This window comes from Crinia signifera, chromosome 9, assembly GCF_055691185.1.
Source record: "Crinia signifera chromosome 9, ASM5569118v1, whole genome shotgun sequence".
Lineage (NCBI taxonomy): Eukaryota > Metazoa > Chordata > Amphibia > Anura > Myobatrachidae > Crinia > Crinia signifera.
The window spans coordinates 87703172-87721134 of record NC_139225.1 but is presented as its reverse complement, the minus strand read 5'-3'; positions in this window follow the sequence as shown (position 1 = coordinate 87721134).

The window sequence follows — 17963 nt, the reverse complement described above, 5'->3', positions numbered from 1 at the left end:
TGCCCATTGTCGCCCCTCTTGTTTGCCCTGGTACTCGAGCCATTGGCAATTGCATTGAGGACCACAGAAGGATATAGGGGGGTGGAGGTGGGGAGGCTGGAGGCGAAGTTGGCACTGTTCGTGGACGACATGTTGCTCTTCGCCTCCAGCCCCTCCGAATCAATCCCATGCATAGTGGAGTTGATTGAACTATTTGGGTCCTTTGCAGGCTATAGAGTAAATTATAAAAAATCTGAAGTAATGATATTATCAGGAGACGCCGCAGAGTTAAAGGCAAATCCGCTCACCAACCAATTCCCGATAGTAAATAATTATTTAAAATATTTAGGAGTATGTGTGCCCCCAAAAGTGGTCAATATCTACACGCAGAATGTCACACCAGTGAAAATAGCTATAAAAAAACTACTGGGAAATTGGATGACACTCCCACTCTCCCTGATGGGAAGAGCGGCGGTATTAAAGAGCGTAGCCTTCCCAAAAATAGCGTATATTTTACAAATGCTACCCATAAGACTGACTAAAGCAGACAATAAAGCGGTCGATAAAATGTTTTCCTCCTTTTTATGGGCGGGAGGTAAAGCTAGAGTGGCCTATAATAAGTTGCAGCTGCCTAGAAGAGAAGGAGGATTAAATATACCTAATGTGGAGGCATACAGTAAGGCAATATGTTTTAGATACATTGTAGATTGGTTTTGGAAGAGATCAGTTTTCACTAATTTTGAGTTGGAAGCAGAATTTTTTTACCCGTTCACAGCCACAGCATTAATCCACTCTCCTAAAAACATGATACCGAGAGATATGGCTACTTCAATACTATTTAAAGATACATATGAAACATGGGTGAAAACGAATAAACAAGTGAAAAGAGAGTTCACAGTATCACAATTCAATACGATTTGGGGTAATCCACAATTTAAGCCTGGGTTAATTTCTTGAGATGGAGGGATAAAGGCATAGCCTCAATCAGGGACGTTTTTGACCCAGGGGGGGGGATATTGACATTCGCGGAGATTAAAGAAAAATTTAAACTAGAGAAAAATCACTTCTATATGTACCTGCAAGTTAGGCACTATATACAGACACAGAAACCACCAATGAGAGAGGCGGATACTATTGACCCCATGAAAAAATTTATGACCATAACAGGTTCAAGTAAATATCATTTATCGTTGTACTATGAGGTATTACAAAATACGAATTTTCTTAAGAAATGGAAGAGTGCGATCCATAGATGGCAGAGCGATATACCAGAGGTCCCTGAGTGGGAATTGGTGCTAAAAAATTGTATACATACTTATAAATATCTTCATTCGGCATTGCTACAGGAAGTATATTTTAAGATATTAAATAGGGCCTACATCTCGCCGGACCAGAGAGCAGATATGATACCGGGGGAATCAGATAGATGCATCAAATGTAGTAAAGTTAAAGCTACATTTCTCCATAACTTTTGGAGTTGTGGGAAAATAGCATTGTTTTGGAACAAAGTGATCAATCTCATAAATAGGGTGTTCTCGTTAAAACTTGTTAAGAACCCACAGGCATGTATTCTATTTTATGTGCAAGGATGGGATCTAGGCCCAAAAAATAGGAACATCATACCAATGATAATAGTGATACTCGGTGTAGCGAATAAGTTAATACTATACCATTGGATTAAACGATCGGCACCGTCCATAATGGAATTGGAAGCTATGATCCTAAAAATTATCTACATGGAAAGGAAAGCCACTCTTCCGGACATAGAAACAGGCATCTTTAAATTTTATAAAAAATGGGGATTATACATCGAATCTTTACCCCTAAATGTAAGAGAGAATGTGATGAGGCTCTATGATAACACCACTTGGTCAGTAATGAGGCAGAATGCAATAATCTGAGGCAACTAGCATGCAAATAAGATGGAAGTATCTATAGGTAAATTTAGAAGTAGGAAGTCTCTTTGACAATGAGTTTTTTATTTTTTATTTTTGTATGTGTGAGTTGCCCCTTACCCTTATGTAAATTTGTTTTTGTGGGGAAGGACATTTGCAAAAGTATGAGTGAGAGGAAGGAATTATAAAGGGACATAATGCAAAACAGTGCATGCAAAGGGTAACATGATGATAACAATGGCAAATATAAACTGGGAATATTTACTTTCTAACATTCCTAACAAGGGGGATAAAAATATAATGCATCCAAGTAGAAATATGAAATAATATGAAAATAAATCAAGTGTAAAGGGGAGGAGGGGGAAGGAGGAGATATATAAGTAATTTTTATAATATTGTTTTGCTTTATTAGTGTACACAGAAGGGTTCACAATGTATTACGAGGTATCATAAAAAGTACCTCCTTAGAAAGCACACATATAAATGGGAATTGAAATTTTATTTTTATTTTTTTCACAGCAAATCACAGAGGAGGGAAGGGAAGGAGAAAGGGGGAGGAAAGGGAAAGGAAAGGGAAAGGGGAAGGAGGTACAACAAAATAAGAGGTATTCACACACAATATTTTAGATAAATAGGATTTTTTTATTAGTTAGCACTACCATTTCACAATATAGATATCAGACACTACACAGTAGGGTAATAACACAGAAAACACACAGATTACTTATATAAGTACATTCTACCCCACCCCCATACCCCTTTTACAGAAAGATTTATTTTTAAAATAACCATGTAAAGAATGCATTAAGAAATAAAAAGTACTCTTTAAGTGAAAACATAAATTGGAACTAACAGGGATAATTTATGAAGACCTATATATAGGTAAAGAGAGAGGGAAAAGAAAGAGTAAAATCTATTAGCCGATATGATAATAATACCGGTAAAATATCCCTCATGAAGAGATTAAAGTAATATGAGAAAAGTAGTTCCCAGAAGTAATGCTAGGTACTGAATCATGTATACGTATGAGTTTGTTTAGAAAGCATAAGGATAGACATTTTGAGTTAGAGAAAATGGAAACAACATAGCATGTGAATAATGTGTTATTATGAGTTAAAATTTGAATATGATGAACCAAGTTGGAATTACAAAATGCAAATGTTCATTCTATGTGTATATGTGAAAATACTAAATAAAATGTTATAAAAAAAAAAAGAAGAGATGTCCCCACACAACAGCAATATTGAATTGTTACAGTAGTTAAATCTCCACCACCACATCTCAAGGTGATGATGTACAGATAGAGCCAGCCCTCGCCAGCCATGTATAGAATCGCCAGCCCTTGCCAGCTAACAGGCCCCGCCATCCTTCGGAACGGGGCACGCAAGCACCTTGTGCACGCGCCCCATTCCAATGGAGCTTCCAGCTGCTGTCCACTGACTCCCCATCAGCCATCGCTGGTCCCCATTGCCTCCCCGCATCCCCTAACCCTGTCTGTCTCCCAGAAGCAGAGAGAGACAATGTTTCCGCTGCCCAGGTGCCGAGTGACTGGGGCATGCGTGCAGGTGTCCCAGTCTGATGGAGTCCCTCTCAATCAGTGCTCGCCACCGGGGACATTCTGGTGGGCGCTGGGAAGGAATGAGAGAAGCTCCATCTGTATAGGCCCTAAAATGAAATATGTTAGGAAATATGGACCTTATTCTAGTTCACTCTGACAAAATCCTTCTTAGATGGACAAAACCATGTGCACTGCAGGTGGGGCAGATGTTACTTATGAAGAGAGAATTTGATTTGGGTGGGGTTTTACTTCAAAGTGAGATCTATATTGCAGTGTAAAAATAAAGCAGCCAGTATTTACCCTGCACAGAAACAAAATAACTCACCCAAATCTAATTGTATCTGCACAGTTTACATCTGCCCCCCTGCAGTGCACATGGTTTTGTCCATCTAAGAAGGATTTTGTCAGAAAGAGTGAACTAGAGAAAGGCCCTATGTTAGGAAAAGGCCCAAGCATGTTGTCATTTGTAATAAACTTAGAGAAGTATTGTAAACATTACACTTTTGCAGAGTATTTATTATTGATCCTTTGAATTCAAAATATCTGATTGTTTCTTTTCATGTTAATTTTGAGCATCTCTTACATGCCATGTGAACTATTTTAATAGCCAATTACATAGATGTAACAGTGGTATCCACAAAATATATTTTATATTTTTCATTATTACAAAATTCAGTTTTCACCAATGCGAAATAACACACTATATACATAGGCACTGATTCCACGTCATGGTGAATTGTGATTAAAGAAGAACTTTAAATATTGACCTTTTTTACCATTCCCTTGAAACTGCTGGTAATTTACTACTTATATTTATTTAGTTACCACAAAACCCATTGCAGAGAAAAACAACAACACAGAACAGCAATATATTAAATATTTTAAAAGCTCATTTAGTTTTCATCTATTTAAATGCTGTAAATATGTCACAGACCTCTCTACTCCTTAAGTGAATTCCATTACTGTCCCTTAGTTTAGAACCAAGCATCAAGTCACAGTTATTTCTCACAGTTAATGGAAGACCCGCTTCAGTAATGTAATTTACAACCTACACATGTTAGATGACCTCATCTATAATGAAAATAAATTATTATTTTAACTCAACCCGAAATGCTTAGGTATGGATCAAGCTTCGATTTTGCTTTAAAATTATTATTATTTGCTTTTTCAATAACAAAAGGGTGTACAGGCATTTTCTGTTCCTTGTAAACATAAAATATTTTGTAGAAGTAAGAAGATAAAGAGTACATTTCTGAATAAATGCATGTGTGATAGTCACCCAGAACCCGCATTTATTTATATTAAAATATGGCCTTTAATAAACCTTATGCTTAAAAAAAAAATATTGGATCAATTACAACATTAACTTGCTATGCCATGCAATATAAAATACAGGGCTTTATTTTGGTTCATTCTTTCTGACAAAATCCTTCTTAGATGGACAAAACCATGTGCACTGCAGGGGGGGCAGATGTAACATGTGCAGAGAGAATTAGATTTGGGTGAGTAATTTTGTTTCTGTGCAGGGAAAATACTGACTGCTTTATTTTTACACTGCAATATAGATCTCACTTTGAAGTAAAACCCCACCCAAATCTAATTCTCTCTGCACATGTTACATCTGCCCCACCTGCAGTGCACATGGTTTTGCCCATCTAAGAAGGATTTTGTCAGAAAGAATGAACCAAAATAAGGCCCACAGTGTTGTGTATTATTGTATTTTTTGTATGTGTCTGCATGTTTTGATAATTTATTAAGACAGAGATAGTCTTAGTTTGTTTTTGATGCACAAAGCCCCTGGCTCAAGATCACCTGCTTTGGAGTACGATAGATTAAAAAAAGTAGAAAGAAGATTTTCTTTACAAAAAAACCATGATGACAAAAGAAAGCAGAGTGTAAAATTAATGAAGTGGAGCACAAGTGTTTTAGGAAGTAATTTATGCATTCAAAGTTTAAATAATGTCTGTCTTTGAAATACTGGCATGTACCTTTCTGGTGAGAGTATAGGCCAGCTCCTTTGTAATTATTGCAAATATTATTCTTCATAAATTGTATCATAACATAATGCTTTAATAAATTATTATTTTCAAAAATATATAATCCTTTGGTGAAAACTGTGAACAATGTTTTAAAAACCTTCATGCATACATAAGTTAAATGTTATAAAAAAAAAAAAAACGATATTCCCACACTTAATTTATTTAAGTCCTAAATAACATACAAAACAATATTTAAATAGTTCTCTTTGGTTGATTATTCATTAAATTGTAAAATGAGAATTCAGAAATAAATAATTAGAAAAGTAAAAAAAAACAAGCATCCTAATGTGAGGTTTGATATCTCATTATTCAAATCTAATACTATTGCAAACAATCCATGAAGTATATCATGGGCCTCATGAGTTGGGACAATAAAAAAAATTTAAATGGCCTTGTCTGTGACAATGCTCCTAAAACACAGCACATAATGAAAAGGAAACTGGTGCGTGATGGAATTGTCCCTTAGCCTGTCCACTTATATTTTATGTTTAAAAGGAGATGTTCAGTTTAATAGACTAAACACTTCAGCTACACAAACTGCCAATTTTGTGACTGAAGTGCTTGCTTTATTTAGGGCCTCACAGAAGACTACATCTTTGTGGTGGGGTTAAACAAAGCTATCATCATCATTATTACCATGATCACACAATATTAGCTCATCCCCACTCTAATAGACAGTTACAGAAGAAGTTTCTGTGTGGTGTAATTGGCAGTACAAGTCTTCCACATTTTGGAGGGATTGTGCTGCAAGATATGTAACAGTGACATAGATAGTTAACAACTAAACCTCTAATAACTTTGGCCTCTCAAATGGTGTAGATGCCTTCACAAATGTTGGAAGCGTTTTAAAATAAAAAAATATTACTTTGAAAAAAGACAGATAGACAGTGCATGTCAGACACCCGATATGTCACACAACCCAGCTAATATAATATCATATACAGTATGCTGTATCACTTACTTACATTTTGAAAGAGAAGAAGAAGTAGGAGAAGACAGATACAGTAGGAGGTACATTTAAAGCAGGCACCTATATACTGTATCTCTTTTATAATTGTTAAACAAGTAACACATGCATTCTTTATTATTATTATTATTATTATTATTATTATTATTATTTTATAGTACAGCCAGATAGATGCTATGTAACAGGCAGGCACCCACTACAACAACTCAGCTAATATAAATTAGTATTGTATAATGGTTCTCGAACTAGGTGGAGCTAAATGAGATTCAGTGAGGAGACATGGAAAATATGCACTGTGTGGGGTCCTGAGAAAGAGTTTGTGAACATGGTACACAGTGTATATACTGCATCACTGTTAATAATAAGGGTTTTTTTTTTCACTGGAAAAAAAAACATATTTTACCTTCTTTTTTATAATAGCCAAGCTTCTTGGGGTGCAGCTAAGACATAGTAAAATATTTTTCTTTAAACATATAATTATTTAACCAACAGTTTCTGCACAGTTCATAAACAAGTGACAAGCAATACTTCAATGCATACAGTCACACCTTGAGAAAGACTGAAATGCGTTGGTGTTTTTTATCCACTTCTCAAAAGGCATTCTGCACTATTGTAGTGAAGTCATCTGTGGTGAGTCAATGGTTGCGCCCCAGTTTTTTTTTATTCACTTACCTTTCCATCTGTGGTGAAGTACCTTTTGTTTTATTTTTAATATATAAATAAATACCTAAGAAAACTTTTTAACCTGCTTGGTGCCGGCTTCTTGTGTTTGGATAAAGAAACCGTGATAAGAGGATTTAGCGTTGAGATGAAATAAGAACACATGAGCACAATCTTTAAATATACCTCTATATGTTTTCACTATCATTATGAATGTAAGCCCATTGTAAGCATCCGTTTATAAATACGGCACAAAGGGAGATCCCGTAACAAATAACATCACAAGACTCTGTTAAAGAGAAATTTATTCCATTTGGACACTATAATCAAAAGACATTACTTTTTTGTAAACAGTATTACACTATGTTAATTTGTTTCCATTTCTTGTATGAAACACACCTTAATGAATATAACAAAATTTTCTGATCTTGACCAACTACATATGGACATGTAACTTTATACTCTTTTATGTATTGTTTGTGCGCAATTATAATTTCACCACTTTTGTTTTCGGAATTGTGTATTTTGGAGGATTTGAACTATTCCTCTGTTGGTGTTTTTGCTATTGTGCACAGAGGTGCAGTAGGTTCTAAAAATTTGTCTGGTTCTCAAGGTTTTTAACTTGTTTTTGCAGGATCACAAATAGGCCAGTATGTAATTGGAGCCAATTTGGTCCAATTTTTTTAAAATAATGATATTGACACAAAAGTCAGACATTTTGCAGTCAACCAATGTAATAGCAGTTCATTAAAGTCTAAGGTTTTCGGCTACGAATAAGAGTGGCTGGTAGCAAGTCTAATTCAGATTTTTTTCTCCATGTTAAACATATAACTCCGCCAATGTAATGGAATCCAAGTTAGAAAGTTAGAGACAAAACAGATCTATAAAGTTGGACATAAATAGAGCTATATTTTTGGGTGAATTGTATTCGACATTGTTGAAAATAAGTTGCAAGTTCACACATTCAACAAATATTTAACAAATAAACATTTTCACAACATACCTTGATCGGTCAAGATCACGCATGTACTGTACATGTCATTTTTGCACTTTTTCCACTATTAAATTCATCTTATGAGCATCACTGCTGATTAAAACGATATGCAGCATGCCTATATTCCCTATGTAGTTGCAACTCTCTGCATAAAAAATGGTATGCTAAATTGTAACTGAGACAAACATTGTTGGTATGCAGATACAGTCTCAAACAATGATATGTGGCAAACCTATACCTACATTATGCATGTAAATGCAACTGTACAGTATCTGCATACCAAATTATGTTACAGTGTTTAGCTGTATAATATTGTGGCATAAAATTTTTCATGTTGTTACAGTCACAAATACATCATCTACAGTATCTATCTATCTATCTATCTATCTATATATATATATATATATATATATAAAAAGAAAAAACAGTGCGCTGAATATATCCTAGAATTTGAACCTTCCAGAACTCAGTCTCAAATGTTTAATATTCAATCCTCCTTAAGCTGAAGTCCAAAAAGCACTTAGGTAGAAAAAACCCAGCTGCTCCGTTTCTCCAACACAAGTTGTACCTGTATCCAACAGGTCACGGAATTTCTGCAAAAATGAGATCGGGCACTGATAGTGCATTAAACTGTTTTCAAATTCTAAATTATTTTATTCCAACATAAAGACAGGAAAAAGGTAATGGATCACGTACCCACACTAACGGCTCAATTCACCGCAGTATTACAGTGTGTGAACGGTGCACAGCACCAGGGTGTTGGAGCCGGCTACACTCTCTCCATGGTTCCTAGACATCGATGATGACACTTATGCTAGGCCACGCCCCTATGTGTTTCATAATCAACTTCATCAGAGGGCTGGCCTAGCGTCAGTCAGTAGCCTTATTATTCTGTTCCACCGGGGTGTAATATAGTTTTTGCCATTTACATCAAAACATTTCATTAACACATATAAAATTCATAAAAACACTTAATTATGGACATTAAACATCTCATAAAATATCACATACTTTGGTAGATGCATATTTATAGAGATGCGCAAGAAAGCCGTATATACCAAATCTCCTCACGGATTATAAATAAGCATACAATAGTTAGACATAAAAAACAAAAGTGAAAAATACAAAAGTAAAAAATACATATACATCGATAGGGATTATTCCATATATAACACACTTGTATCAACATGTATTGTACCCAATAACTACAATAACTAAACAATTAGTATTTAAATGGGGAGATGAATTAACCTGTCATGAATGGTGATATTTCTAATGCTGCTTTCAGACCGCATAACTGGCTTTGACCCTGTATTTGAAAACGTTTCCAAAAACGGGTCTGCCAGGTAAAACCCCTTTTACACCTCATCTCTTAAACGGTATATTACCGTTTAAATGCCGATTTTTTTACCTGGCAGACCCGTTTTTGGAAACTTTTCAACAGGGTCAAAGCCATTGCGGTCTGCAGCCCCCATCCCCCCCGTCCCCAGACAGCCGAGCCAGCCTGTAATGCTGCCTTCACAAAAGCAGCAAGGCTAATTACCGGGAGCTGGAGTCCTCACCAAGGAGAACTAGGGGACTGATCCTCGCACCGGTCGGTGTGTGAGAGCCCCACAGGCCCGGGAGCCAGCATCGGTTCCGTTGCAGGCTGAGCGCCCCGTTACCCGCCACCATGTCAGCTGGGTCAGCAAGGACGCCCGCAGGAAGAAGGAGCCCGAACTCTTCCAGGTGGCCGACGGCCTGCGCCAGCTGTACACCCAGAAGCTGCTGCCCCTGGAGGAGACCTACCGCTTCCATGAGTTCCACTCCCCGGCCCTGGAGGACGCTGACTTCCATAACAAGCCCATGGTGCTGCTGGTGGGGCAGTACAGCACGGGGAAGACCACCTTCATCCGGCACCTGATGGAGCACTGGCAGGACTTCCCCGGCATGAGGATCAGCCCGGAGCCCACCGCCGACTCATTCATCACCGTCATGCACAGCCCGGTGGAGGGGGTGCTGCCCGGGAACGCTCTGGTGGTGGACCCCAAAAAGCACTTCAGAAAGCTCAGAGCCTTCGGGAACGCATTCCTGAACAGGTCAGTGCTGGCCGCACACCACCCGCCGCCTACTGGAGAACTACAGGTCCCAGCAACAGCTGCCCTCTGTCATTCATGGTTTGCTAGTTGATAAGGCTGTGATGAGCGCTCTATGCATTAGGAACCCCGGGAGGTAGTGTACCGGAGCATCTGTATGAGACAAAATGAATAGGGGTTCCCCGTACTTTAAGAACCAGCCCCAGGCCCAACCAGCTGGCAGGGTAAGGTCACAGCCAGGGGACACTTATTATATAAGGTCCTACGGCCAAAACATTAACCCTACTGACCAGTGAGCCTGGGCAGGGGTCCTGGGGGAGTGGGGACCCCCCAACAAAGGGGTCCCCCCTCCAGAACTTACCTGCCCAGGCTGAAGCATGGTGCTGTCCCCGGTACTTCTGGGATGTGGGTACTGGGCTGATTCAAGTGTAAAAAATAGACAAAACCATTGGGTTTTGCTTTGGAACTATGAGCCCCAGAAAGCCTGGAACTTGGAGAACAACAAATCCCAGCATGCGGCCCATTAATGGGCTTGCTGGGACTCTTAGTTCCACAGCAAAACCAATAGTTAAATTAAAGCACACTGACATTAGAAAAATAAAACTTTAATACATACAAAGCCCATACATACTGATACTTACCTTTCTTGAGCCCATAGGTAGCCCTTGGTCCATCCGTCCTGGTGTCCGGTATCCCGGTGTCCATGGTCCTGGTGTCTGGTGTCCTGTGTCTGTGGTCCTGGTGTCCGTGGTCCGAAGAAATCCATAAGGGACCTGTGGAAGGAAATTATACCCAATGGGCTCCTCCGGCGTAGATCACGTCCTCTTCTATCCTGAAGTAGTCCACGGTACTTGGCAAAATAAAAAAACTAAAACCCGGCACCATCGCGAACAATGACAAGCACTGAATGGTTACATTCAGCACTTCTCACTCTGAATGCCGCTATTGGCTGCATAGCGGCCTAGTGGCTCCTGATTGGCCGCTAGGCTGAAGTCTCTTTCTTCAATCATTTTGTGAAGTAGCTGAATTTATATATGCTGAGATCTATAGTATTCAAAACCAGTTCTCTGTACAATTTGCTGCCTTACTAGCTTTCGAAACATTTTGCCTTGATCGGGCTTACTAGTACAGAATATAAGCATACTGTGTATCAAAAGGAAATCCAAAAAATAGTGCTAGAGGAATGGATTATTTAAACTTGCACATCAAAATAATTACAATAAGTACAATTATACCGGCTGGGCATTTAATATATATATTGTATAAATCTAACAACATTTCATATAATGCCAGAATTAAAAGCTTCAATAATATAATACTTTTTCTTATTAATTTCTTTGAATGCTTCATTCGATACTTACAGTACTGTATGTTGCAAGAAAGCATGTGATTTTGTTTCTTGATTTGAACAGATAATGATAACCCAAAGGTTTTACTTATTTGGATTGTTTAAAAATGTAAATGGCGTTTGCCTGGATTGAAGGCTGCTACTTGTCTGCAGCATAATAATGATTTTTGTGCTGTTTTAATTTATTCCCATATAAATTAAAATGGCTAAATTTAATAGTATCTTAAACATTTTTTTTAATCCAAGCAGCAAGTATTTTCTGAGTTTAGGTTCAGGGTACAGTATGAAGTTCAATTTCCACTGTTAACATTATAATCGGTGTAACCCAGCGCTTTTCAAACTTTATTGAATCATGGGGCACTGAATAATCAGCATTTTTTCAAGGTACTTCTACTCCAAACGTTTACTATTGAAACATTTTTTTTAAATATTCAATTACAGTAAGTAAATTGTGCTTACCTGCCACTCAGGTTCAGTTATTTGGTAGTGGACATAGTTGAGGTTCTACTGGTCCACATGTTTTATAATTGGCAGCCACTAGCACTGATTTTGATGATCACTGTGTCCATAAATAATTTGTTACTTGGACGACCAACCCAAGGCACCCCTGCCAGAGCCTCGCAGAACCTCAGGATGCCAAGGCACACAGATTTGGAAACAGTGCTGTAACCATTTAAACTTGCACAAGTTCCAAACTGTTCAACATCTCTACATATTATCATATTAACATGTACTGTAGGAGCTGATTTGGGGTTTATCTCTCTCCACATTTTCTATCTTCAAGGCTTGAAACCCCCCCCCCCCCCCGTATGTTTTTATCATTCTCCTTCTCAGATTTTGTATTTCTATGATACAAACGTATAAGTTATGCTAGCAATCATTCTGCATTCCAAAACCGTGCAATGATGTTTGTTCTGCTGTATTTTTCTGTATCGTAATACAGCAGGAAGGACAAAGCAATAACGGTTTAATAATATGTGACTCTTTCTGCATGTAACCTTCTTTAAAGGTTTTTCACATTGAAGCTTTTCCTTCAGTATTGTTGCACTGAATCAATTGGATAACTCAAGTAAGCTTATAACTACCTGTCAACTCTGAAGCTTGATCACTTCCTCCATGCCTGAAATGTCAATATGTACATTACCTGAATATAAATGAAAACAATCTGCTTGACATGAATTTTAACTAAATACGGTGCATTCCCTATATTTATGTGAAGTCAACTTGATAATATTTGAAGTACCATCAAATGTAATCCAATATTACAGTGTAGATCTGATATTTCCATTGACAATCATACACAGCTACTCTATGTATAATTCAGCTTCACTGCTACAAAATGCAGAGAGGGGGAAATATTCAGCAGATCGGTACCAAGGAAAATAATGGCGTTTTTTTTTTCAACTTGCACTTATACATTATTTAATATGGAGAACTGATGTCTAGGTCATTGGGATTACATTTTCCCTTTGTAAATAGAAAACAAAAATCTAACCAATGATTATCCATCCATTAAGACATGAAGAAAGTCCTTTTTTTTCTTGCATGCTGATCTCCAAGACCCGCTGGCAAGATGTGAATCGCTGTTTGTAACACAATTACAATAGCAACTTTAATCAGGATATTTACTTTCACTGCCCCCATAAACTTAAGTGACACAATGAGCCATTAATTTAATATTAATAAGCTTCTCCCTTAGGGTTTAATGAAGTTCTTCAATGCAATGGCACTATCATAGGGGCATAAATACCATAAATGTTTCTTTTAATTACATGACTGCTCAAGTTAAGTGTATCTTGTGGGGTCAGAGGTCACATTGTGATAGGAGAAACGTGAGCAGTGTTCTTTAATTAACTGAATTGATTCAACCATTGACTTTGCGACAAAAGCTATGTTTGCATTGCGTTCTGCTTCATTAGTCTGACCAAAAACATACTGTATATTTTAAAATGATGTGAAAGTATGATACATAGCAGTATTTGTCTAAACTTTTAGAGAAACTAATATTTACATAACAATAGCATATATATACCAACACATTTTACAAATGGGAACAAAACACTAATAAGACAAGACAGAATAGACTGATAAAAAGGTTGGTGGGATCTGCTTGCAAGCTGACAATTTATAAGGAAATTAGAAGCATAATGCTGGGTACACACCAGGACGACTAGGGCCCGATCCCCACAATCTAGATCCAATTCCGATCAATTGGATGTAGATTGTGTGCTGATTGGGCCCTTTTCTGACCTGGTGTGGACCGATACCGATCCGATGCGCGGTCCCGCGGGTCGGTCGGTCGTTATTGAGATCCTACCTGCTGCAGGTAGGATCTCAATGATGACCATACAGCCGGGTGCGGGTCGCCATCGGATCGGACCCGCTCACAGTGCACATCGTGAGCGGGTCGTGCCCCCCCGCGTCATCGTGAGCGGGTCGGACGAGACACTGACGACCCGCTCACGATGTGCATCGTGAGCGGGTCGTCCTGGTGTGTACCCCGCATGAGGATACACATATTGCAAATGGTCCAGGCAGGAGATTCCATGGTGGGCTACTGATCCAGTCACACGGCTATGTTGGACTGGGGTCACCGGCTTGTGTAAGTGTAGAAAAAGAACGTACAGTACTTGTGTAATATCTGGGCGCCCGATGTGTTTGATTGTATGCCTTAACTTAAGGCATACAATCAGATGCGATGCGACGCGATTTTCTGGAAAATCGCATCGCATGCAACCAAATCGCATGCGATGCAATGCGATCGATGCAATTTTTCATTGGATTCAATGTTAAATGGTCCCTGTTCATACCCCCACTATCTAAGTGGGCATGGAGTCGATTTTATATAGCGTGGTGAGCGCAGCGAGCCATCGAGCCCGAAGCGTGGCGAGGGGACGCGGATTACTTAACATTTATTCCACGTCCCCTCGCCACGCTTCGGGCTCGGTGCTATATAAAATCAACTCATCAACTTTTGATGTTTAGTAAGTGGAAATTTAGATTGCTCCATTTATCTGAAACTGGCAGCAAACTGTTACTATTGTTCCATTTTATGTTATACCACAAACAAGTCATGAGATATATATAAATTATTGCACATCTTATAATAATTGGCTATTTACTCAGTTTATTGAACCCTAAATTATTTTTTACTATGTGGCAAATTTATATTATGTCTTTCTTAGTAAAAGTAAATATTGTTACCATTAACCCTGCTCTGGTGCCATGAAAAGTTACATTTGGGTTTACTCCTGGGCGCTGAAAAGGTTTCTATACCTGCAGCACTCGTACCTAGTGTTACTCCCCAGGTAACTTAAACACGGTGAATCAATAAAAAAGTAAGAGGATTTGGATAGGATACTGCTTGAGGAAGGGAGATAAGGCTCCTGATACGCATTGCAGCTAAAGGACTGGAGTGTGTTTTTACTACAGAAGAGGGTTCCAGTGCTGGTGTGCATGTGCATTCCCATGATTTATTCAGAGTTCTGTCTTTTAAATGAATTTGTTATTGTATTATTATTAATAAATGTATTTTACCTGATTGTTCTATACCATATTGGATTTTATATCTCTTTTACATGGTCCTCATACTCTGTACTGAAATGGAGAGCCTGTTTTGGACGAAGATATGAAATAGAAGGGAAGATTTGTTTATATTATTCTCATTTTAACACATACTCACCTGTGTTTTCACCAGTAATATTTATACCAGCGCACAGAGTCAGCTTACCTTTTTATTCCTTCAACGTGTTTAAGTTACCCGGGGAGTAACAGTAGGTACGAGTGCTGCAAGTATAGAAACCTTTTCAGCGCCCAGGAGTTTAAACTCAAAACACAATTGTTCAATTGTATCATAATTGTCTAAGTGGACCTTACTGTGAGTATAAATTCAAAATATAGGTATGTCAGTGCTGTGACAACCCCTGATTTGATCTGCTTCTATATAGGCTATTTGAATGATCCTGTCACCTTACCTTTTTATTTATTCAATTAAGAAGCAAGACTCAAATGATATAATTTTAAAATATTTTCTAAACACATAATAATAAACATATGAATGAAAATTAACACATAAACATACACGGATGGAGCGCCTCTCAGCCAGTGCTGGGGCTTGCCAGAACGGCCCAGCTGGGGAGCCAGCGCTCCATCTGACTGAAACTCACGAGCGTGCCACACGTCCGCGCAGCCCAGTTTCCTGGCGGCGGGGGATGCAAACCCTGCCTGTCTCTGCTTCAAGGAGACAGGCAGGGTTAGGGGGAAGCGGGGAGGAGGGATTAGGTGGCGAGGACCGGAAGCGGATCGGTAGGGATCGGCAGGGAGGTGGCTGGTGCTCCATCTGTATCACATACAAATGAAAGATTTTACAGTAAAGAGGCTTAGGTAGCTGGTGCCCCAGCTATTTAAAAGAAAGCTCATTTCATTAATAGGAAGCACCAGGTTTAATGTAGGCAAGGGTGGTTAGTACAGTTAGTAAGATTATTGTGCTATTCCTTATAGTGTCAGTATATCAACTTGAGGTGGCTGCCGTTTATTATGTTGGAATTATACAGTGCCGACCTAGATAGAGCAGTATGTACTACTGGGTGCAGATCAGGGGTGAAAGTGTGGTGTTAAGGGGTGGTACGGCATACCGCTATAACATGTTGCGCCGGTACCCGGTACTGCCACAACAAAATGCCAGCAAGCATGTCACTGTGCAAGTCCATTTTGCAAGGGGGAGCGGCACCTGCGTGTGCGACGTAATGATCGCGCTGCTGTGGGTAGTGTTATGTGCGACGTCCACTGTTGGGTTGTAGTAGTGGTGGCCGTAGCGCACTATGGGAGCGGGAGCAGGGAGGTTCTGCCAGCTACGGGGGGATGGACAGGTAGCAGCATCACCCGAGGGAGGCAAGTGAATGAACAGAAGGGAGAAAGGCTGGCAGCGTCACCAACAGAGGCAGCTGATGTAGCAGTAACGGTGGTGTTCAAGTAAGGAAATAAAACTAAATAGAAAAAAAGAAAAGAACTGGTAAATAATAAATAGTGACACTGATAACAATAAAAATGTTTATTAATTTTATTTATTTCGATTATTGATGTGAGGGTCGTAGCTCTGCCTTTCCCTACCTTGCAATTGCTATGGGGCACACTATTAGTAAGGCAGCTATTTTTGTCTAATATTTCAGAGATTAGTCAATAAGCAGAGCAGTTTTTATGTTAACGGGATGATGATTTAGCATGCAAAAAACTGAGAATAAAAATAAAGTAATTTGATGTGCAATTGGCCAGCAACAAAAGGATTTGTTCTATTGGTGCTTGATTAGCCGCACCATTCCCTCTTACAGCGGGGACTATCTGCTTACAGCAGCCCTCATAGACTTGGCATTTAGTGCCAGCAAGTCTCCACACAGTCGGAACCGGCAGCCAGACCGACATCAGCCAGTGGCATATCACATTGGAAAGAGAGGTCTCACCGCCGCAAGGTGCACAACAAACAGTCCGGTATAGGTGCCTCACAAGCTCCCGCACAACAGAGAACCAGATACAAAGGGACAGATGAAGGGGATAAGTGCGGCTGGGGAATCCCATATCAGCATCCCCCTGACAGACCTCCACAGGTGGGGAATCAAGATTCACTTTGGGTCCACAACACCAAGCATTGGGTAACTATTACAGCTATCGATTGACTTGCCCACTATAAGGAATTTATATTGATTTGGATTTGTCACAGCTAACAGTTATTTTAACCTCTGCATGGGAAGTAAATGGAGGAGTATCACTGGCAATTCAAATACTCATATTAAGTATATAACCAGTACAACTAACACAAATTATCCATATGTCTGCTTCTGTTCTGTGTACAGGTTCTGTGTGTACAGGATTGAGCTACACGCTAATCAAACACTAATAGAATAATTATTTTTGTTGCTGGCCAATTGCACATGCAGGTTTGAGCAGTGATATCAAGCCAAGGCACGGCGGCAGCAAGGGTGGCCCAGGCTCGCCTCACACTCCCGCCGCCACCCCTCAGCCTCACCAGCTCATGTTAAATGTTTACTAGCTTTGTTATGATCTTTGATAGGGCCTGCGATTGGTTGTGGCTTTTCTTTGCTCATTTGCTATTGGCTAACCTTACCAGCAGCTGCCTCGCTGCCCCGCCCACCAGTGATGTCATGCTACCGGAGAGTGTGTCGACTTGTTATATGCTGAGCAAGATGGCAGCGGAGGTTGGTTGTCAGGGCTTGGTGTGCCGGTGATCCAAGCTGGACAGCAGGGAATGAGGGGCAGGAGAAGTCACCCAGACCGGTTAAAGAGTGTGGGGAGTCATGGTGTTTCTGGGGGCACTCATAATTTACCTGTCACAGTGGTCTTGGGGCGGGGAGCCGGCGTGTGTGTTCCCTGACTGCTTATGTATGTATGTATGTATGTATGTATGTATGTAGTGTTTCTCAAAGGCTGTGGATGT